This window comes from Emydura macquarii, unplaced genomic scaffold (genome assembly GCF_026122565.2).
Source record: "Emydura macquarii macquarii isolate MOO-44397 ecotype Brisbane River unplaced genomic scaffold, CSIRO-AGI_Emac_v2 contig_306, whole genome shotgun sequence".
Taxonomy (NCBI): domain Eukaryota; kingdom Metazoa; phylum Chordata; order Testudines; family Chelidae; genus Emydura; species Emydura macquarii.
Window position 1 is genome coordinate 6,882,842 of NW_027130443.1, and position 24,510 is coordinate 6,907,351.

Below are 24,510 nucleotides of genomic sequence, written 5' to 3' on the forward strand. Positions count from 1 at the left end.
GCCTCGTGGTCGACTGAGGGCCAAGCCCATTGCACACTAAAGGCCAGCACAGAAAGGACCAGGCCTCAGACGGTCATATGGCATTCTGAGTTGGACTGGCCACACCCTGTTAGTCTGAGCCTGCTTTTTGTGTAGGCCAAGCAGGGACTGTCTTTTTATCCTGGGTCTGTACAGCACCTAGCACAATTGGGGTCCTATTGGTCCATGACTGGGGCTCTTACATGCTACAGTAATACAAATTATCAATAATAATAATAATTGGTGTTGGCTTTATAAATGATACACACTAGTGTATGTGGGATGGGGCTGGAGGGGAACTGCTGAAGAGAAACCATCCTGCAATAGCTCTCCTGCTTTGCTGAGAAGCAAGGCAAAAGGGATGCCTACACAGGGAGCTGGATTTATGGCCACCAGCATTTTTTGACCTATTTTTTTTGTTATCTGCCTCAAGCCCAGAAAGGGCCATCGTATGAGAACAGGAGGGGAAAGCAGGCCGAGCAGTGGAGGTGTTTTACTATTGCAGGAAACCACAGCAGGAAACAGTCAGGGAGGTTTGCAATTTGAGTACAAACTGTAGATTAAACTGTGTCAGGCTCAGCAAAATTCAGCCTGCGTTGTGAAGCTCTTTTAATCAAATGCATTAAATGGGATGATACAGGGGCCAAATGGGCCAGCAAGTGGAGTGCGGGGGTGGCAGGAGACCTGAGTTTAGAACATAGGAATTGCCAGACTGGATCAGACCAGGATGCTGTTCCCAACAGTGACCAATACTAGCTGAATTAGAGGAAGGTGCCAGAAACCCTGCAGGAAACAATTATGGAGTAACTTGTCCCCAGGGAAATTTACCTCCTGACCACTGACAATGAGTGATTTATGCTCTGATGCATGTGAGTTTATACCCCTCCCAAAGCTCATGTTTGTATTTAATCGTTACTATTATAATATAATTATGGAAATTGTTGCATGCAGTGTTGTTGCAGCCGTGCTGGTCCCAGGACATTGGAAATGTTTGTTATCCACCTACATTTCTAGTCTTTTTGGAACCCTGCTAAGCCCTTGGCCTCAGAGCTATTTTGTAATAATGAGTTCTATTCCTAACACTGCCACTTCACTCACCATGTGACACCGAGCAACTCTCTTAGCCGCCTTATGCCTCAGTTTCCCTCTCTGTGAAATTATTGTCCCCACCTCGCAGGAGTGCTGTGAAGCTTCGTTTATAACCCTTCATACAATGCCAGCATTTATATGGAGCAATGCCCTTTCAACTCCCCTTGACTGCTGAAATCAGACCTTGATTTTTCAAGCAGCCTCTAAATGTTGGGTGGCACTTTGAGCCTGATTTTCCAGAGGTGCTGATCATCCCCACTGGTGTCAATTGGAACTGTGGACGCTCAGCACATGCCTGAAGTGTCTTAAGTTGAGCATCCAAAAGACCAGAAGCGCCCAAAATCAGTGGCCATTTTAGAACATGTTGGCCTTCATGTGTTAAATTGCACTGAGAGAGGTCTCTCCCCCCACTTAATTAAAACTGCAAACTGATCAAAACTGCAAACACGTTTAGATGGGCAAGACAGACAGGAAAAGCTCTGAGATATCTGTCATTTACAACCATATACAGCCAGCCACAGATCTCCGCCTGGGAGAAAACTGCCAGCAACGGCGTATCACCTTCATAACATCTAAACACAAGAGGCTGGGCCAAATTCTGCTGTCTGTTACACCAGTGCAAATCAATCAAAGTCAATGGGGTTGTGTCAGTGAAGCAGGGAGAAGTACTGAGCTTGTTAGGGCTGCTGTTTATGTCTTCCTATTATTATTATTGTTGTGAATGTTGTTATTGACCGGGCCACAACAAACCCCAGCAATGCAGTGGTCACAGTGTGAGGTGGTCCTTTAGCATGGCTGAAGTTCAGTATCACCTGTGCCGGGCATAGCCTCCCTCCCAGGTGAAGGGAATGAGAGAGAGGGCATGTGATGGGAGCATGTGACTCAGCAATGGGCCTGCTGGGGAATATAAGGCCAGCTTGAGGTCAATCAGGGGGTGTGGTGGGGAAGGGTAAGTGGTACTGCTGGGGGCTGGCTGAGCAGAGAGCTGCAGGGATTGGAACCTGCTAGCTAGAAGTTCAGCAAAGCCAATGGTAAGATCCCTGCACCAAGGGTCTGAGCCAGTGAGGAGGATTGGTGGGAGATTTGTGGGTTTTTTAAATGTTACCTTAATCAACTAGATTCCTGAAAAGAGGAGGCACCTTCAGAAAGCACCAGCCATAGGATGGTGGAGAGGGGAGAGCTGAGGCAGCAGCAGTGTCTGGGAAGCCTGGCTTCAGCCACTTCAAAGCTGGCATTACCTAAATGAAAGGCAATAACCAACATGAGGGTGAGAGAAATAATCCCCTTGGATGGTCTCTTGGTTGCTCTTCTGGCTGTGTCCAGGCCTGGCCTCTTAGAAAGCCTGTGAGTAAAACAGCAATAATTCCCCCCCAGCTGGTGTCTGTGTCTGTCCTAGTAACACAGCAGGGACAAGGGTGGTATTGGTAAAGATGATGCCTACTCTCCCCACAGCTCTGCTGTGTCTCTCTGGAGAGCCGGTAATGCTGGGAGGCCACTTTCTTGCCCTGTTGCTTTTAACTCCTACCTCCCTGATGGAAAATTCCTGCAGAGCCATCATGGGGATGACACGACTGGGCAGTGGCTGTGGTAAATCTCCACGGGCTGCAATGACACCTGGCCATGGAGAAGGTGAACAAGCCCCTGAGGGGCCACGAACTTGAGGTCAAGCGGGGGAGGCATGACCGTGATTGAGAGCAAGGAGGGACTGTTTGAAGGGGCTGGTGCTTAAGGAGGGATTTGAAGGAGGAGGGAAGGTGCAAGAGCAGAGAGACTGACCCGGGGCAGTTGGGACTGCGTGGGAGAAGATGCGAAGCTGAGAGCAGGGAAGGGAGGAGGAAGCATGAGGAAGGGGAGCAAGAGCAGAGAGGAATGCAGATTATGTGGGGCCTTGTCCTGAGGCCTAAGGCGCTCGTCTGATGTGCTTGGAGGAGAGATTCCTTTATCCCTCTCCAGACAGCTTCCCTCCACCCCTTCTCTCTGTACGCCTGCTTCTGCTTACCAGGAGACTGTGGTCTTGGAAGCCTACGTGGACGCATAGTAGTGGGCTTGCTGCCAGAGAACCTCCAGAGCCTTTTCCCAGCAGCGAGGGAGGGGGTGGCCGGCTAGTTCCAGGGTAGAAACTATCCCTGCTCGCCAGGTGACTAACCGACGGCCACTTCTTCCTCCCGACTGGCTGCCTGCAACTGCCACGGAATCCTCCTGCGCTAACTGCCACGTGCGCCGCTCTGCCACGGTCCTGGCCCTGCAGGGTTTGCACCAATGTGCTTGTTGCTGTTATCAACTATCTTTAGCTCTTGGCCCTGGATAACTTGGGTCATTTGTCAAGGCTGCTGTTTCTAACAAAGGCAGGTGCTTTTAGCTCAGGCAGTAGAGGCGCCTGCTTTTAGAGCCGGAGGTCCCTGGTTTGCTCCCTGCTGCTGCTAACGCAGCCAAGGTACATATGTGGCTTACATGTATAGCCTCGTAGCGTCTGAGGGGCACGCTCAGCACCAGGTCCTTGTTTGACGAATAAGAGCAACATGTTAGGCTAAAGAACTAAAATGCTGAGGAAGGAGCTTGCTTCGCTGACATACAAACTACATGGGGCCTGGTTCTCCACTGCCTCCCTGTTGGACTTTGAGGGTAATAGTTGGTACAGTCGCTTGTAGCAGGGCAAAGTGGGTGTAAAATGCTACCATTAAATCTGCACTCACTGTGCCCTAGTATAAATAACTGTACAATGGGGAGTCCAGCCCAGCATCTCACACTGTGGATGGTCGCACTTTATGTTAAGGTTTTGGTTACAAATATCTAATACTTCCTAGCTGTCAGATAGCACCTTTCTTAAGTAGATCTCAAAGTACTTTAGAAAGGAGGTAAATATCACTATCCCTGTTTAGAGAGTGGGAAACTGAGGCACACACGATGAATAGATATAAGCATGTTAGTTATGAATAGTATGTTATACAACATTATAGGTGGCTATAAGAAGTTTTTGATCTATTGAACTACGTAACAATTAATCACTTATTAAAACATCTGCTAACCATTTAAAACTTTATGAACTACTGATAAATAGAACATTGGCGTCCCGTGTGATCCCACTCACATTTTGCTTGTTTTTGTGCTCACAAGTCAAATACAGTCAAATATTGCTAAGAATCATCTCTCCTAAGAATAGAGCTTTATCGAGGTTCAGCCCTAAGTGAAATAATTGTGTTCATGTTTACAGAAAACCTGGAGAACAAACCCTTCAGCTTTTCTTCTGAGGGTTTTCTTTTGGAAACCTGCACCACTCTGGCTTCGCCTGGGGATCTGGTCGTCTCTCTTCTACGGGAAGTGAGCAGGTAAGGCTACCTTGAAGGATAGCATTTGTATGTGTGTTGAAGGTACATAATAACAAGAAGTCTGAAGTACCTTTCATCCCTGCGGATGCCAGACTGTGTATGTTGAGATCTTTCATCCATCACCAAAATGAAGCCACTTCTGGTGTGGCACATGGTGACCATTTTGCCCTAGTAATAACACACAATTTTCAGGAAGGCAAGTGAAGAATGATTTCTCAGATATCGCAGGGGAGAGGTTAGGAAAATACTGCTCCATGCAGGAAAATGAGGAGAAATCAGAGTTCAATAAATATACCTTCCTCTCTGCTTCTCAGCTGTCAGTGAAACAGCATCACCCCTCTGGGTACAGGGAAGGGTCCATGGTAGGCAGCTGTTTCTGTGTCCGTGTTCTGTGTAGGGGATGTCTACACTGCAGCTGGAAGCAACCTTCCTTCACTGAAGAGCCACAGCTCTGAGGGGCCTGTCTCAGCAGGGATATGTTCAGCGAAGTCAAATCACAGACCCCCAACCAAATCCTTGACCATGACTCGGCAGCGTCCAGAACCCTAAATTACCAAGGTTTTATTTGTAAATACAAGGAACTTCTGCCCAAGGCACTGACAGCATAGGCATGTGCCACCTGTGGCACTGCTGACTGTTCAGCCACCTGCACAGGCCTTATGGCCCCTTCTGCATCTTTCCATCCATGATCAGCTTGGTAGCCAGTCTTCTCTCTTGCTCCTCTGCTGACTTCCCAGCAGCTTCCATGCAGCTGGATGGGCAGTTGGTGGCTGAGGGGAAGCTCCTCACATTGGGGAAAAGGAACTCGTGAACCTTTATGCAGAGTGCCCCCCGAAACACCTAAATGTGCTCCCACAGGCTCGGGAATTGCCACCTGCACCCTTCGCTCCCACCCTGCACTTTCATCACGATTCATCTACTCTGAGCCTGCCACAGCCCCCTGAAGGAGCGACATGCTGATTCGGCTCAGAGGGGAAGGAGAGATCGGGCGATAAAGAATGGAAAAAATAATGACACGCTCGATCGGTGCAGTCAGGTGCCAGTGAAGGGCTAAGCTTGTTCATATCCTGCTGGGGACTTTTTCTCTTTCCGTGGTTATTTGTCAAATGCTAATGAGCGGAAGCAACTTGCTTCCATTGCTGTGTGGGGAGACGGGCGGGGGAGGCCACCTGCATGATGCGGGAGGCGGCCTGGTGGCTATGGCTCAGTTGACAGTTTGCAAGCACAATTATCAGTCGAGAGAGCTTCATATCTGAGCAGATTTTTGTGCATGAGTTGAGGCTTTGACGGCGAGGATCTCCTTGTCACGAGAAAGTGGTCTTCCATTTATAGTGCCTTTCATTGTACAAATGGATGTGCGAGTTGTATGTCACAGGAATCAGTGGACTGCAGACACCTGAGGTGGAATCTGGCAGCTGACAGGCAGCGTGGAGCAATGCTCCTATCAGCAGGAGGCGAAGGCAAGGACAGTTCTGCAGCCGGGTAAATCTGAAGGGCAGCGTGAGCTGAGCGTTTGGCCGGTGCACTATTGCAAAAAGTACCAGGGGATCATTAATGACCCTGCAGAGGTCAGGACTCTGTCTGAGAAATAGCAGCACAGTGGGCATCTACTGACCTAGTGAGGACTCATCATGAGCACTCCTTATTGTGTGAAGGCTGCTGGCTTAACGTGGGTAGACCGATTCCTACATAGATCTGCTTATCCTTTTCCTTGTCTCTCTGCCTGCCCTGCTACTTGCATGCCCCCATCCATGTAGTATCGAAGACCCTGCTCAGTAGCACCCTCCTGGTCCCTTTTGCACAAGCTCACTAGCTAGGAAAAAGGGACAGCAGAGGCCACAGACGTTGCATGAAGCAGGATAACTTAAGTAATGTGACTGCTTTTGTGGTGGTCAGTGACTGACCACAGAGCTGACGTTAAACTTTTTCAGTCTGATCCTGACACTTACTGAAAACGTCTTGGCTCAGCCAAATTCACCAGAAAAATACAGCCTGGGTGTAGCCATATAAGGTCCCTCTCCTGCAGAAGGATCTCCAGGCAAACGGAGCCTGTATCCCATGTAGAAACCTATGGGAGCTCTTTGCAAAATTAGAGTCTAGAGAATCATGATCCGTCTGTCTCCTGAGAGCAATGCGGAGCAGAGAAAGATTTTACCGGCTGTGGTACGTGGTCTCAATTTCCTATCATGTCTGATGATCTTAGAAATATTTCAGAGATGTCCAATGAGCTTGGCTGACTTAAGCAGTTAAGACATGATCAAATCCTGCACCACTGAAGTTAATGGGAGCTCTGCCATTGACTGCACTAAGTGCTGGCCAGGTAATCAGCTAGAAGCCTGAGTTTCAGGAGGCTGCTGCATTCATGCTCAGACGTGCCCACGAAATCGGTTCTTCGTCTCATCTTCTGTATGACCAAGATTGTCATTCCCCAGGGTTTTCCTTCTGGGGCAAAGTCGTTGCACCCCAATGAGTGGGGTGGGGGGGGGGGAGGGGAAGAGCTGGGGTTCCTTGGCATGAAGGGCATCCTGTCACGGGGCAGGGCCTTCGCTGTGTGATAACATGAGGCCACTGCATATTTGCAGACAATGCAACCATAATACCCTGGGCTTGTGTATTTGAGCGAGTGATGTTCTCTCCAGGAGCTTAAGCCCACAGAAGGGATAAGGGACTTGCTACCACTGGCTGCAGTCAGGTTTCTCCAGTAGCTCCTGGCACATGGACTGGATTCGCACGCTGGAGGATACACACACACACGCACGGCTCTCTTTTGTACAGTCGCTAAAGAGATTTGATGGCTCTGAACCCACAGGTCCAGTGTAGCATTTGATTAGTGCTCCATAACTCTGAGGGTGCATCAGACAACTCCCAGCTGCTTTTATAGCTCTGCTCTCTCTGCCAGGGGGGTGCTGTCTCTGTATAAGTAACTTCAGTTTTTCCAAACCTGTAATAACTTGGGTGCAGAGGTAGTTCCAGCCCCCACCTGCCAGTCAGGCAGAACCCTCTGAGGACAGTAGCTGCAATGTAATGTCAAAACTTGTCAGTCCCAGGAAAACTGTCTAATGAACCCGTGAGAGGAGCCAGGTACCTGAGCCAGGCCCCATCCGGGCCTACAACAGGGGTACATGGTGCCACTGCGGGGAGCCCTTCACCCCATGGAAAGGACACAGTGAAGGAGGGGCTGTCATCTTCCACAGCACCCCTGCAATCTGGCTGCCCTAGGGAATAGTATACCATATAACGTGCAAAGGAGAGAGATGTGACAGAGCAAAAATGAGGTGGAAGGAGGGGCCGGGGTAAGGGTGCTAGTCTGGGATTGGGGAGGCTGGGGTGCAATTCCCAGCTCTGCCACAGCCTTCCCATGTGACCATGGGCAAGTCAGTTAGCCTCTTCTGCCAAAGGGGGATAATAGTATTCCTACTCACAGCAGCACCTAAAAGCACTGACTCAGATACTACAGTAAGGGGGGGAGGGGCCGTGGAAGAGTGTGAGAGACATGAGAGCTATTTTCCATCTCCTCGGCTGGCCCCAGTTGTTCTGACCATGCATTTAGCAAACACCTTCTCAAACATAACTAAAAGCATCGCTGTGCACTGCAGATGCAGCCGTCCTGTAGGGAGGCACTTTACACAGCAGCTTCTCACCCACACTATGCTTCATGCTTAAGCAACTGTTAGAAATGTATGTTTCCGACCACAAAATGACCCAGCCGGAGATCTAATCCTCTACATGTTAGATGCATTTGGAATCAGGGACGATCTTTAAATATCCAGGGTTTGATATGTAATCTTATAGCTTTAGCTCCTCTTTTAATTATTATTTGCATTGTAGCATCTAGAGAAACTGAGATCAGGGCCCCGTTGTGCTAGGTGCTGTACAAACACGCAGCAAGGAACACTCAAATGTAAGCTCTTCAGGGCAGGGAAACAAAGAAGGCCGACAGAGGGTGGGAGGAAAGGGACTTGCCAAGGGGGTCACAGCTGGTCAGTGGCAGAGCTTCTAATAGACTCATGGTTCCCCTGACTCCTCGTCTACTGCCCTAGCCACTTGCGCTCACTGCCTCTCACAATGGGACTCTGAGTAGCAATGCAAATAGGACAAAATAATAAGAATGCCCTTTTTAATTACATTCTATATAGTTCTTCTCCGAATGCATCACTTTACACTCGTGTTCAATTTCATACTCCAGCTCTACATCCCTTCACAGAATTTGTCAAGATTAAGCCCTCAAAGAGTGGAGTTTAGTAGTCTGACTGAGAAATGCACAGAGATGAGCGCTGTCTTTTTGTTCTGGATTGGTGCAGCACTAGCACACCTGGGTCTTGCTGAAATCCACCACTGTGCAAAGGGTCAGCACGAGGTCTATGCCTTACTAGTGATGCAAGAGCCTGGTATGCTGGCTTCTGAATTTTGCCAGTTTGACTTCCAGGAGCAGCTGGTTTTGGGTGCCTGCTTCTGGCCCAGCCTGGTGGAAGGGCTCCTTTCTGCTCACATGGGGATCAGAATGAGTGTGGCCTTGGGTTGGAGAATTCCATTTTTTGGTCTCCATCATCCTCATAATGTGACCTGCAGGCAGCATCTTTCATCCAGGTCCCAGCGCACTTTGCAAGTTGTATGTATGGCTCATTCACCCACAACTGCAATGTAAAGTCACTGGAGCAGAATGGCTGTGATGTCCCTCTGAGATGGGACATCACAACCCTTCTGCTCATGTGACTTTACAAGAAGTGTCTGGGGAAGGGAAGAATCAAGTCTCCAATTAAAACTGCCGGAGGGGATTTACAGAGGGCAAACATAATTACTCAAATTGGAATTTGGCCAGGACATCAAGGTTAACATCTCTACCCTGGCAACAAGTGTCAAGAGATCTCTAATGATCACGAGTCACAAGGCTTTTGTGTCTAATGTGAAAGGACGGTGTAGTTTGGCCAGCAGACCCAGGCATGATGATAACTTTTTTGGATGTCTCGTATTTGTCACTAGGCATTGGTGCTATTCATTTTTATGAATACAGACGGTTGAGTGGCTGGAACAGAAGCCACAGCCAGCTGGGGGGAAGCTAACAGGGCCTGGGATGGATTCATCCGTTCTCAAACAAAGATGAGTCTTCTTCATATGGAACAAACCTAAAAAAAAGTTGCTCTTTTAAAAAGAAGTGGACACTAGGTCCATGATACAGCTGCCTCTGGCAAATGACTGAGCCAGGCACACTGATTCTGCTGCTGTTTATTTCAGTTGGCTTCTCAATATCAGAAAAATGTCAACAAACTAGCAAAATTCAGAGAGGAGCAAGAGAACTGATTAAGGGGCTGGCGGAACTGATTTATGAGTAAAATTCTCATGAACTAACTATGCACACAGTATGTTGGCCAAACATGACTGTGGGGAAAATGTGACCACTAACTCCAAGTGTCTGAAGAGGGTGATCACTAAGGAGAGAGAAGAGGCAGTTTGTTTAGGCTGTTCCAAGGGGATATTACTAGTAGGAATGTCATGATATTAAGCAAAGGAAAATGTAGGCTCGTTATCAGGAAACATTTCCTAACAGTGAGATCCATTAGAGCATGGAACAGTCTCCCCACGGGAAACGGTGAAAGCCCTATTACTTGAGTCATTTGAAACCGTACTAGGAAATATACCATAGGGAATAATCCCACATTGGCAGGTAATGGATGAGATGAGCTAATAGGACTTTCCCATATCTAATTTCTGCAATTCTGTGAGTTCCAGTTGGGGAAAATGATTCTCCGGATTTCTAATCTTGGCCTGAGTGTAATGTCAGGCTCAGCTAATGCTCCATGGAAAACTGGAAGGCATTCGATGTAGAAATGTTCTACTTCCATATGTTGGAATTCTGTCTTATTTTCCGCTGGATGTTAAAGGGCCTGAACTGACAGCCCTGGAGAATGAGGTCCTCTGTCCACACGCAGAATGGGAATTATGTGGATAGCAGCAAATACAAGATTGTTTCACCCCTTCCCTGTAAGGTAGCTCAGCTGTGACCTAGCCCATCATTAGTGGTGAAAATATAGTTGGGTCTCTGTGACCTGGTCAGTCCTTAGCCTTTGCACACCGCATCTGATTTGTGTTACTCAAGGCCCTTCTGTGCTAAGATATTTATTGCCGTTCTTGAGCCAAGTCAATCTGCCCAAGCAGTCACCATGTCATTGCTACGTCACATACTTGGTACCCAGGGCAAACGCACCAGGCCCTTTAGCCCGTGTCCCAAGCACATCACATTTAGAGGCTAACTGTGCAGTGAGACATCTGCTCATAACGTGTCTCAACCCCATTCTACAGCTGCCCAGAGGCTGCAGCAGAGATCAGTAGCCAAGGGATAACGTTCTCCCCAGAAAACCCTCAGCCCACTCTCATCTCCAGCCATACCCTTCTGCAGTGCCCAGCGATGGGCAGTCGTCTCATAAATGTGCGGGCTGCTCCTTATATCATCTGGTCATAACCAGTTAAAATGAACTGTGCTGGGGGAACATTATTTTCAGAGTCTTTCACCTGTAGCTGGCTGGCTTGACTCCAGCCATGATGAGAAACGATTGGCTGTTCCAGGCTGACAGCTGTTTGGTAGCCCTTATGGGAAATGCTTTTGTTCATTCTGTCTGAGTCACAGGAGTCTAGTGTCCCCATCACAACGATTAGGTGCAAAGAGACTCTCCACGCTCAGCAGAGAGTCCAAGAACTGACTTGGCCAAAGGGACTGACTTCGCTCTTGCCCGTTGGGTCAAAGTGAAGTGTATTGGTCAGAGGGCATATGGAAACTTGCCCAGCTGCAGCCTGGTCAGTTCTTGTTCTGTGCATAGACCGAGGACTTTAGGGTGGGATTCTCAAACGCACTCAGCATTGGCTTAACTCGGCTCCCTGTGAAGTCGATGTTAAAACTCCCACTGACTTCAGCGCGAGCCACCCGCTGCATTGAGTGCTTCTGAAAATCCCCAGCCATCTCTGGCACCCCTCAGTCTAGAAGGAAGAAGCTGGATTGCAGGTGGGGAGGGATGCGGTTCTCTGTGGCCATGGGGCCTCTAGCCAATATCCTGTCCATTCAGGCAGGCAGAGATTCTCTGGGCAGTGTCCACTGACTCCTTGGACCCTTTTTCAGAGCACCGGGCTTTGACCAAACCTCTCTGCCCACAGTGCTTAATTTGTAATGAAAGAGAAGCCAGGGCTCAACCAATTTTTTTACGTTCATAACTGATGCAGCAGCCCACAGGTGCCGGGGCTATAAAATGCCAAGCCTAGAGGTGCTGGGGCTCAGCCCTGGCACAAATTAAGCACTCTCTGCCCAGTGTCTCCCTCTGCATTGCTGGTTTTGATCCTGTGATCTGAACTCTCATTGCCTCTTTGACATTCTTTGTCCTCCATAATCAGCTGATTTTTGGACTGTGGCCCCTCCCTGATCTCAGGGGGCGGGACTTTTGTCATTTTGGTAGGCTCCACTCACCTACTCAGGATTCAAATAGGGTTTTATCCAATGCCGAAGTCATTTAGAAAACAAAGCATGCTTTTAAATAAATAATGATCCTATGGCCATGCTGGCATCTCCCCTCCACTTTCGTGCTCTCTCAGTGCACAGTCGATCACAGTCGCCTCCGATAAGGAACAGACCATATATGTACACTTACACGTTTGAAATATTCAGCATCTCAGCTTTTTCCACCCAAACATCTTTGCAGTTACTTTCACTGCTAAGCGTCACAATGTTCAGATAAGAAATTCTTCTCAATTTTCCATTTGCCCTAGTGACGTCTAAGGATCCAGTGTGGTCTGCTGGAGCAACATGCTGTTGTGGTGCTTTAAGCAGAATGACAGGAGGGAGAGAAGGCGGTTGAGGGAATAACACAAAGGCAGGGCAAATGTGATCAATATGTTTGTCTTTTTAAAATTGATGCAACTAGCTTCCTGTGACGCAGGGGCGGATGAACCCAGTTTGGGTAGTCTCTTCCGAGAAGTTGCCTTAATGGCCTCTGGTGAGGGACTTTGTCAAAAACTTTTGGAAAGTCCAAATAAACGTATTCATTCATCAAATTTAAGATCTCATGGGACCATAACAGCCATCTAGTCTCACCTTCTGTCTAGCAGAGGCCAGAACCTTTCAGGGTGGGTAGAACTGGATCGAGCCCTCCCACGTTCGTTTCACAGATGCTATCAGACATTCATTCTGGACCTCTACAGGATTTGAACTAATGACCTAGGTGAAGGGCACCATAGCCCATTCCCCACTTGATGAGCCATTCATCTCCCCTTGCCTGCTCTTTGTCATCTCATTCTTCATCCACAATTATTTTGCCAAAGGCAAAGATTTCTAAGCACTTGGGATGGAAAATTTTTGGCTGAATAATCATTTGTGCTAATCTTCATGAAAAGTCGGGATTCATAAACATCTTCGCTAATGCCCAGCAACGGTCCAGATACTCTCAGTTAATGGATAATATAGCCCCAGGAATTGGCAAGCTCAATGATTTTACTATTCAACCAGTTCCGCTCTGAACCCATGGAGGTTTGCTTACCCTGAATGCTGTCTGAATGGGGATCGTTCCAGGAGCCCCTGGAAGAATCCAGCTCATCCCGTAGAATCCATCTCATGGCTCTGACTTGTGGAACTGTGTGAGCCGCACTGCCAAGTCTCGCTGCGAATGAACTGGAAGGTGCAATGTCCTGCTTTGGTTTTAACCCTCGCGATGAAGGATTTCTCAGTGTGTGTCAAGGGGAGTTTTCAAATGACTTTCATGCTCTTTGTGAAATTGCACTCTATTTCACTGCTCCCAGCTGGAGAGCCCTGGATGGAGCTAGAGAAAAGGGCCCTTTTCAAAGTCATGGGTCCTTTCCCATCGACAGACCAGATTCACTGTAGGTTTACCCCATACTGTGGGAAGTTTGTATTTCAGAAACATTCCCTCAGTATTTTTCTTTACTTGCTGCCGGACACTTTTGTGTTGTGTGGCTGTGTGCTGTTAAACAGCAGCAGTCTACTACTTTAGAGACAGGTGAAGTGATTACTCTTTCTGTAAAGTACTTTGGGATCCTTCAGGATAAAAGGTACTATATAAATAATGTAAGAGAGAGTAATAATATTAATTAATAATAATACACTGGGATACAAAAGGCAAGCACTGCCTCCAGGTGCTGCTCAGACTGTATTCTTCCTGGACTGTGTATACATAATTACCCCTGCTCAGCTAACCCTGTAACTAATTCTATTAACCCTGTAAACCATCACCTCCTCCCTTGAGATGCAGATTGACCATGTAGTTGCCAATGGCGTCATCCAGTCCTACGATGGTGTTTTTATACACATGTATGAATAATGTCCAACAGGCTATTGTTACAAACAATTCTTGGTTTTCAGAACTCTGCCTATGCTCTGATCTTGCAATAGATGCTGTGGGACTGGACCACCGAGCTCACACGGAATCCCATAGATGTTGATAGGGCCCTGGGCAGGCGCAGTAGTTTACCAGCATGTTAGCAATTGCAGGATCAGGGCCGTAGCTCTGGTCTGCACTAGGTAGTGTTACGGTCCGCACAGCCTTGCATGCACCCTGCTCACACAGCTGTTCCCCTACTCCCCAGCAATGTAAACCCTCTACCAGCAGAGATTGGCTGGCAGAGTGCCAGTGTGTACTAGTGCATTCAGTCCTCCAACAACAATCCCACAGTGCAACTATCCCTTCAGCATTGTACTGCCTGCTAAGGGCTTTGAGTTCTGCTGCCCAGGGGTCACCGTGGCCAGAAGCACATGGCCCCCTTTGTAAAAGCTCTGTGTGTTGCTGGTAGCTGTAGCTGTTCTTGTTACCTGCTGTCCTTCTCTTCACTGCCGGCATTGCTCCAGCTTAGCTTCCTCCTGCTGGAGCATGGTCCAGGAGCGAGGTTCTGGATTGTCTTGGGCTGTGGCCAGAGTAGTATGTGCAGGCCCAGCTGTGGCACTCCCACAGGAACAGAGGAAGTGGGTGGGAACAGTGGATGCTCAGCCCCTCTCAGGGTGAGGCTCACAGGAGGGGATCCTGAGGTGCTGACTGCCTCCCATACCCATTGATGTCACAGGGCAATGGGAGCCATCAGTCCCGTGCAGGAAATGCTCAGAATCACATAGGGCCAGGCCCACATTCAAACCTGTGCAAATTCCAGGGTCCACAACTTCGATAAAGTGGGCAGAGACTGTTGAGTTTTTTCATTCCCGCGGAGAGGTGTTTCTACTCCACCATGCAGATGTGACGCTTCCTTCTGGCTCTTGAAAAACAAATGTTATTGTCCTGCAAGCAGGGGACGTTTAACCAGGATCTTTTTTCCATTGGGAACTTTGCCACGCTCTTTGATGGGACCTGATATGAGCTACCACCAAAGTAATGTCAAGAGCCAAGTTTTACCATCAGCTTCCCATGTGGAATTTAGCCCAGGAGCCTTAAATCTCTTAAAAACCCACGGGGAGATTTCTAGTCAGTGCCAGCCAGCGCATGGGCCTGGAGTTCAGTGGACACGTCTGAACTTCCAAGTTGATTTTGTGCCTGTTCGTTCAGGTTTTATTCTTCATGAACCTGTTTGTTCCTGTAGAACTCGAGAAAACTGGAATAAAGATGCAGGGCCAGATTCACCAGTGGTCTCCAGCTGCTTTGCCCTGCCCTAGGAGTTATAAATCCATCTCAGCAGGTCAATTCCCCGGGAGCAGTCAGTGCGCGCTGGTGAACATGAGCCTGATTCATTACGAACCCAAAGTACTCTCCTGCGTCTGATGGTCTGGTGCTTAAACAACAAGCCTCCCACAGAGAAATCCACATTTAGGCACTTGCAGGAAGATTTTCCAAGGAGCCTAAGGGTATATCTACCCTACAAAAAAACCTTGCCGCAGCGAATCTCAGAGCCCAGGTCAACTAACTCGGGCTTGCACTATGGTGTTAAAAATAGTGTAGACATTCCCTCTTGGGCTGGAGCCTGGACTCTAAAGCCCGGACTCTGAAGCCCAGGCTCTGAGACTCTCTGCTGTGGTGTTTTTGTTGCTTTGTAGACGTACCTTAAGGAAATTAGGCACCTGAATCCCACTCAAAGTCAAAGGGCCCTAATTCCCTTAGGCTTATTTGAAATCCCAGCCTATATGGGAGTTGTGAGTAGAATTGGATGAAAAATGGTTTTTCTGTCCTGTGAAAATTTTCAATATATCAAAAAAATTCTCCCAAGCTGAATTGGGGAAAAAAATCCAAATCTCAAAAATGTCAATGAACAAAAACTGGAAAATCCGTTCAGCTCAATTGAAATGTTTCATTTCGGTTTTAGAGAGACAAAATGGGTTAAAATAATATCTCACCAGCAGAAGTTGGTCCAGTAAAAGATATTACCTCATCCACCTTGTCTCTAATATCCTGGGACCAACATGGCTACAACTACGCCTCATTTCAATTTTGACAGTTTTTTTTTAATTGTTAGTCTAGTTTTAATGTCAAAATGAAAAGTCGTTGTAAACCGTAAACCTGGAATTGTTTGTTTTTAATTTGAAACTTTTTTGGACGTTTTGTAGCCGAAAAATTAGTCGAAACTGACCCTTTTCTGTAAAAAGTTTCTGTTTCAACTAATTGGCGTTTATCGCCAATATAGAACATAGTTTTGAAAAAAGCCCAACCAGGTCTAGCTGGGAGTGCCCAGCACCTTTGAAAATCAGGCCATTGATTTAGGTGCCATAATATGAATTTAAGGACAGACGTTTCAAAAAGCCTGTGGGAGTTAGGCACCCAAGTCCTTCTGAAATCCAATCAGAGGTGGATTTAAGAGCTGGAAGTAAACTTCCTTAGGGTATTTTGAAAAATCCTTTACTAGGTACCTAATTTTAGGTGCCTGAGTTTGCAAACATTGATGCCAGATTAAGAACAATTAAAGGTAGCAACAAATGTAGGGCCTGACTTTCATTTATACCAAGGGATCTTATGTTGCCAGGGGCCTTAATATAAATAAGAATCAAGCTTCCTGTGCTTAGTCTGCTTTGAAATACCGAGGCTGGTCATGAGTTACAGAGCAGTGGGGGATGGGTATAGCACAGAGGAGAGACCTAAAAGCGTCGATTTTTGTTAAGATTATAATCAGGGCAAACAAAATAGCAACCCAACCCAGAACTAATGAATACCCATAGTGAGTGACTTTAAAATGCCTTCTGGATATGATGCAGGAACCCCAGTCAGTATACCTTCATCTGATCGGGAGGGCTGATTTGCCATATCCATATTGTTCTGCTATGAATCTGGAGGAGAGCATTCCCCTAACACTGTTTTTCTAGGAAGAATATTTTTTTTCTTTCTTGTTAATCTCCAAAGATGTGTGTAAAATTCACATTAATGCACATGCTTTAAAGACACTTCCATGGGGACCACCCCTTTTTAGAAGATAATATTAATACATCGAGGGATAAAGGCTCCAACTTCATCAGCTCTGCTGCACTTGCCAAATGTTATAGATGCTGACGTGCAGGCAGATGTTTTCATGTGACCAGCATGCATTTGTGCAGAGCTGTTGACTGCGCATGAAAATGGATGGTTGTGTGTACTAGCTCCTATTTCTTCTTTGAAATGGGCCATTTTGAGTGTGCAAATGCACTAGTAATTTTTTGGATGCAAGGCACACATCGTTTGTGGAAGCGGCTTGGGTGCTGAATTTTGAAATATTGAGCCCTTAACATCTGCTGCGTGGCGAAGGTTCAGAAACAAACATCTTTAGCCCTGATTCAGGGAAACAGTTAAGCATGTGCTTAAGTTTCATGGGCTTCGTGAGTCGTAAGCACAAACTTAAGTGCTGCCTTGAATTGGACTGCTCTGCTGTATGCATTGGCCATCACTAAGCCATGGACACAGCTGTTTGTGGGCTAAATTCCCATTGCCAGTCAGCCCTGAAGTCCTCTTGCTGCATGTTCTGCACATATCCAGGGTATGCTTTTGCAGCGCGAGGAGATGGACTGGCGCACTAGTTCTCATCGAACCAGCGTGTAACCACAGCTATGCAAGCAGCGGGTGGGGCTAGCCACCCTGTGGATGTAGCTATGGCATTGGAGGTGGAATCTCAGAATCCCCCATAGATCCCACCACACCCTAACAGGGAGGACCACTCTGTGCCCAAACAGCAGACAGTGCCACTGCAGAACTGTGATCACAGCAGCCTTACGCCCTGGATCTCGGGACTACTTTGAAATAGTAGAATGCTCTGGGATATTTAATGGTCCGACAGACAAATAACCAGCCTGTAGGAGGAGTTGTACTGCACAGCAGTGACTGCAGATTACAATCCAGATCCATGCCAGCAGTTAACTGGGTGGCAGCGCATTAAAAACGAAGGGGCTCTTCTACGCCCTAACATTTAGATTGATTCTATTCCCTCTAGTTGGTCCATGCATAGATTGTGGGCATGTGCTGTGATTGTTAGACCTTAAAGCTGCACTCCTCTGGGCAGGGTCAGATTGGACTGGGAGTCTTTTAAGGCACATCAGGCCCAACATGAACTGGTATTTCCAGTTCAATGGGAGGCACTGTTCCCTTTGAATCAGCAGTGAAGCCATGCTCCTCTGGGGTGGGAGGGATGCTATGCAGCTAGGGGTGCTGAGGGGCGCATAGCCCAGACCCTCATTTATGGCCATCAAAGATCTCATAGTGATTCTTGTATAAACAAGGGTACTGACTACAGTGCATGTGACAAAATATCAGCTTAGAGAAGAGCATTCTGCCTCTCCCTGCAGTTTCCCATGGCACCTTTCACTTTTGTTCTCTGTTAAGAACAGTTGATGTTTCACACCAGAGGGGGCTGCATTTTACTAAAAGATGAAACAATCCCAGTATGGTTTGTAAAGCACTCTGGGGTAAAAGGCATTGAAAGGCCCATCTGACTAGACAGTTCAGATTTAATTTAGGTACTTATCTGGCCTCCATCACTGTAATATCCAAGCGTCTCACAATCTTTAATATATTTATTTTCACAGCACTGTCTGTGAGGAAAAGCAGGGCTGTTACCCTCGTTGCACAGATAAGAACTAAGGCACCAAGTGTCTTACCTACAGTCACACAGGAAGTTTGGGGTAAAGCAGGGAATTGGACCTAGGTCTCCCAAGACCTAGGCTGATGCTGTAACCACTGGACCATCCTTCTTTAGGACCTGTACTTTCCAGGAGAGCGTCTGGCTTTCCTTCTTTTCTCTCGCTGTAGTTAATATATGAGTGACATGAACCTCATGCTGCCCTCCCCATCCCCACACCAGCTTGTTGTATCTACTTGCGTCTAGTCTTATACTTAGACCATAATCTCATTAGTCAGGGACCACTGTTTCCTTCTAGGTATGTACAGTGCCTAGCACATGAGGCCCTGACCAGACCTGCTATTCTATTGCAATAGAAATGAAATAATTAATGATAATAGTCATGATAAACCAAATTTAAAAATACAGATTAACCACTGGGAGATAGAGGGAATGATCCTGAACAGGCAAATAAAAGAGTACACAGCAGAAGTCATGACCCTGATGGACTGCAACATACGGACTATCTAATACTTCATAAGGGAAACTTAGATTAACAATGATTCATAGAAAAGCAGGTGCAAAGTATGTAGAATTTCAAGTTAGTTTATATTGATTCCACACATTCTATAAAGAAAACCAGGTCTCAGTGCCCCCCAGGCTTGTGTTTTGCAACACACTTACATAAGTATTCACCTAGATGGATAGCAGCAAATACAAGAGTCTCTCCCCTTTTCCCAGTAATATGGCTCAACTCTGACCTCTAAGACCATCATTGGGGTGAAAAATGCTTCAGTCTCAATGACCTGGTCAGTTCTTGGCCTCTTTGCTTCCTGTGATGCTGGCCCCAGGTGGTAGTCAAGATCCATCCTTGCTAAGATATTTATTGCCATTCTTGAGCAAAGTCAATCTTCCCAAGCCTTCAGTGCTGCCTGAACATATCTGGTAGCCAGTGCAAAAAGTAATACGGACCTTAACCCGCGTCTCAAGCACGTCACGTTTACAGGCTAACTTTCCAGTGGGACATATGCTCAGAACAGGTCCCAGCCCCATTCTACTGCTGCACAGATGCTGTGGCAGAGATAGGTAGCCAAGGGTTAACATTCTCTCCAGAAAGCCCTCGGACACTCCTTCATTTCCCACACAGTTGTCAATTAAAGGATAAATGGACCCAGTGCCTTGGTTGGTTAAAAAACACGTGCCCAAGGACAGGAGTGACCTTGTCATGTTTCTTCTCCTAATTATGGTCTTAGTGGAAAATAACCTTTACAAAATGTCATAAAAAACCCCATACACTTTACAAGCAAACACTTAATGCAATTGTGACTTCATGCCTATTTGTTTATGAAACTGTGTTTTCCTCAGCTCTGATGCCAAAGCATTTTACAGGAATATCAGCATGCCATGCAGGAAGCTGTGCCACTCCAGGGGAGAAAGGATAATGAATGGAAAAAACACAGAAATCCGAGATAAGGGTGGCAAAAATCTGCTTAGATCTCCTAGTCACACCCCCCTGCCAATATAGGAGCCTTCGCTGTGGTCTTTTCTCCAGTTCTTTGTTCAGATCTGCTTATAACTGACCCATGTGATGGGGTTTCCACTGCTTCCCTTGGGAGCTTATTCCATGGTCTGACAGATCTGACCATTAAGAAAGGTTTCCGGAAGCTTAACCTCAAATTTCCTTTGTTCCATTGTGTTTCGTAACCTATTGGACCATGCTCGAATTGATGGGATTTTGCAATGTTGCCTGTGTTCACTAATCAAGGCAGAGTAATAAGCAATGAGATGATAAAGAAATGAAAGGAGATGGATGAGAATTTGCCAACAGCCTGTCTTGTGGAGTATGTTTTGTGTCGATATTTGTAGGTGGAGAGCCTATGAAGGCTGCCTATTTATTTAAAGGTGTTCATGGACAAGTGTCAGGGAATCTCAGCCATGCTGTCCTTTTCACTTTGCTATCTGGGACCAGATGGGAGAGAAGGCTCTGGAGGTCAGTCCTAAGTTTCAGCACCACTGGCTAACAAAGTGTCAGACCACTTTAATCACTATCACAAGCTGTCTAACTCCCCTCTGTTTAGAAAAGAAAACTCAGGGATCCTGGAACACTCCAGCCTTCCTCCACTTCTGCTATAAGGCTCCGGGAATCAACTGAGTAACCCCCAGGGTAAACCTGGAACCACGCCGGGTTGAATCAGGTTCGATGCATTTGCAGTGATATTTAACAGGGCCCCCAGTGCTCTGAGGATGTGTAGAAAGCCATAAGAGAAGGGACCGTAGCAGCAATATCGCACCTCAACTAGTGAACAACCCTGGCGCCACGCACCGCAGCTTACCTGGCTTTGTAGATGGGGTGAGGGTCTCGGTTGGATTTCTTTACATCAAACACATAGAAAGAAAGTGAACAATATTCCTGGGCGTAAAAGCAACGTGGTGGTTTCGGAAGAGAGCGAGAGGGAACCAGGCCACGTCCCATCCCCTGTGCTGACTGACATTCACAAACCCCCGCTTATAGGTTTCTTTGAAATGTGACCTATTTCCTTGTTGCAAAGACAGGAAAGGAAAGAAAAGAAAAAAGCTCTGCAGCTCTGAAGGGGAAGAGAATTCTCAGAACCAGCTCACCATGGTTGCATAACTGTCTGTTAGGGAGGAAAACAAAATCAAATGAAGGTGATGAAGAAACTTCAGACTCCTAAGTAAATCTAGTGTGGGGAGAGTCGCGCAGTGATGGGCCCTGCTTGGAAAGCAAAGTTCTCTGCTTATCCGTGGAACAGATACTATCTGGGAAATGCACCTCGCTAACATGCCACACCCCTTTACTTGAAAACCACTGGGGCTAGCAGGCAACTGAGGAATCTGTGCCTCGCCCTCCTTGCGACCTCCAAGAAAGGGCCAGTGGTGTTGCCCTGCTAATGGCTTTTTGTGATGTGGATGCCTGTCCATGAAGCACTGGACTGAGATCCCCTAAACCCATTTTACACTGAACAGTCCTCAGGTGGGAAAGACGTATGGTTATCCCTGAGCTGGATGTAAATCCCTGCCTGAGAGGTGAAAGGATCCACATCCCATTACCCATCCAGTCACCCCTACTCTGTCAGCTGAAAGAGACCTTGCCTTCTTCTGAGAGAAGCGCTGTGTCCATTTACAGGGCAGTATCAGTAATAACAATAGGTCACTGTGAGCTCCCAGAAGGCATGTCAGGAGGTTCTCATTGAGCTCAGCGCCTCTTTCTCCAGGGACTCAGAACCGTGACAGAGTTAAAGTCCAGCCAACTTTGCCTTTGTCCATCTTCTGTGCTGCTACATAGAAAAGACCCAGGAGAAAAGGTCCCAGTCCTTTGGCTCACGAAGCCTCTTTCTCCAGTTTCACTTATGCTACAGGCGTTCCACAGAGCCTCACAAGTGATGAAAGAGGCAATGGCCATTGCCTGGGAAATCTTGGTCCTGGAGATGCATTTTGTCCTATCGCATTCCTCCTTTGGATGGCTTTGTGGAGCCCACTCTGAAAAAATGTGCAGCACAGGCCCGGTATACACCACAGTCATGGAGTGGGGAACAGAATTTAGCACCTTTTGCCTCCAAAATCCCAGCCTTTGAGGATGTAGGAGAATCTCCATTAGCTGTATTTGGATTTTGTCCTCTTCATACACCTCCTACCAATAGAGGGCAGCACAAGCACATGAATGGATCTGATTCAAGCCATAGAGAGAAGTGGTGACCCATACGGAAACCATCCTGGGCCTCCCAGTGACTGGCATGGTCAAATAACTCTTGGGTTTGGATTGTGTCTGTTAAAGAGACAGGACTGAGCTGTTTAGGGGAGGAGTTCTGAACCTGGGAGGTCACAGCCACCCTGCTGTTCTCAGACTGATCAGAGCTAGATCCCAGTTCGATTTGGTTGTTGATTCCAGGGAGTGTCCTGGTGTGAAGGGGTGGTGCAGGTCTGGAAAATGTCGAGACGCACCAGTCTAGTGAATAGGGGTTTAATCCACAGATGGTTTAAAGTGTTTTAAGGTCCTTGAAGGAGTGAAAGATGCAATACAAGATAAAGCATACGATGGACCAGCTGCCCTTGAACGTTGCTCCTCCTCGTGGAGTTTTAGCACCAGGTTCCAGTCTGGGATTTCTTTTCTTACATTTAATTCTGCAGCAGCATGAGATTGTGACCGTTCGTCTATATGAAAGGTTTAACACTAAACACAGGCCTGTTATGCTGCATACCATCCCTGCGCAAAACTTCATAGCATCAGCAGGGATAGGACCCAGATCTTTCTGCTTCAAAGTCAAAGTGCACTTGAGCTAAATGGAAGCCAGGGATATCTCTTAGTATAGGGCCTCTGACACACAGCGGGGCAATTCTGCTTCCTTCCAGTAGAGGACAGTGGTGTGCACACATGCACTGCTCATTTCTCTACAGTACAATGGTTTCCCCATTTGCAAACATGTTTACAGCCCAGTTATTGACTCAGCCCTAATTCCACAACACATCACAATCACACCAGTCAGTCCCACAGCCCCTGCAAAAAATGACAGAAATGTACATCCATCACTTGGCAGCAGAATGCATACATTAGGAAGAAATGTTCACTGTACAGCAATCCTTCCAACAGAATATTGCAGGGTGGTATATTTTCATACATTAATCCCAGACCCATCAATATAATTCATAAATGATTCCCGTATGTTTGCATATCCGTCTCCTCTGTCCTGTGCTATATAAATCACTGCCTCCAGCGATGCTGGGTAAGTCAGTCTCACCATCCCTCTACTTCTGTTGGGGCAGCATTCCCGGTTTGATGCCTTAAAACAGTTCCCTTTGCCACCAGTAATCTCATTCGGAGCCGAGACTCCTTCCTTAATTAAATGCACTTCAGGCCAGAAGTATTATTAAGGATACATGCGGCTGGATTAGCCAAATGTCCAAGGGCCTCATCCAAAGCCTGTCCATTCATTGGATCTGGTGGACTTTGGATCAGGCCTCATGTGCAGATTCTTGGATTTTAAACAACACATTGTTCTCTCGACTCGCCACAGGAGACAATCCAAGTGCATCAATATCACTTTGGCCAGCTGAGGAAGGCAAGATGATATCCATGAATCAGAGCCTCATGGGAAAAAGTAACGCACAAAAAAACCAAGGGAACCAGGTAATCAACAGGCTGATGAAGAGAGGAAGGAAATCCCAGTGGTTGGGGAACTAGCCAGGGGCTTGGGAGACGTAGGTTCAGTTCCCTGCACCACCACAGGCTCTCAGTGGGATCTTGGGCAAATCACTTCGTTTCTTCGGGCCTCCGTTCCCCATCTATGAATTGTGGGTAACAGAGCTGTCCTGCCTCATGGGGTGTTGTGAGGTTAAATACATTAACGATTGTGAGGTGCTCAGAAATTCTGGCAACTGAGACTGTATAAGTACCATACCATACAAGTACCAACCCTTGGGACCTGTCGACTCACGCTGGTTGTACGCACTGGTGGAAATGGAGCCACTCCCGATACATTGTGAGATCAGAACCAGATCCTTGGTCTGATTATCCCAAAGGGCGGTGTGGTAAAGGGTGTTGTTAAAAGATCCCAGTGTTGCTGAAATCATTTCCTGGGAACTGATCAAAGGAAGTAGAGGAAGGAAGCCAGCTTTGTATAACAGAGACTGTAGCAGAGGGAAAATGGAAGGATTTGCAGTTGAGAAGGAAATCAACCAGCAAGCTGAGTTTAATTGTGAGCAAGGGACTACAGCCATCTCTGTGTGTTACGTGCCGGATATTGTACAGTACAGTGACAGGAGCATTATTAAACATACCAAGCTCCACTGGCAACCTGCGCCATTCGTTGCTGTGTCCTGATTTAGCCTCAGCAAAGGGCCCTGTCTCTCTATAGTATTTGCACATTCGTCCTTTGCTCAAAACCCCATTAGGCCTGAGCAATAAGCCATGTTATCAAAGCCATCAAACGTTCGATAACACTTTCAGGCTAGGCTTGGGTTCTCCCCAGTGACACCCACTACAACTTTGGAGGTGTAGTCAAGGTTACATCAAGTTACCTGCACCACAGGCATTTCATTGCCTCCATTACAAGTAATACCTGAGATAAATGAAACTGAC

General features: G+C 47.1%; 1 protein-coding gene and 1 long non-coding RNA gene across 2 annotated transcripts in view; one reads left to right on the forward strand and one right to left on the reverse strand.

The window, feature by feature from the left end:
- ZAP70 (zeta chain of T cell receptor associated protein kinase 70) overlaps positions 1 to 20,823 on the reverse strand; it is a 38,897-nt gene extending 18,074 nt beyond the window's left edge. The window contains exon 1 of the mRNA XM_067557881.1: positions 20,750 to 20,823. The gene's annotated coding sequence lies outside the window, so the exon portion shown is untranslated. The remainder of the gene's footprint in view (positions 1 to 20,749) is intronic.
- On the forward strand, positions 2,045 to 6,891 carry LOC137159507 (uncharacterized). The gene is made up of 3 exons (XR_010921643.1): positions 2,045 to 2,138; positions 4,319 to 4,433; positions 5,292 to 6,891. It is a non-coding gene; the product is annotated as an uncharacterized lncRNA (long non-coding RNA).
- Positions 20,824 to 24,510: the final 3,687 nt, after the last annotated feature.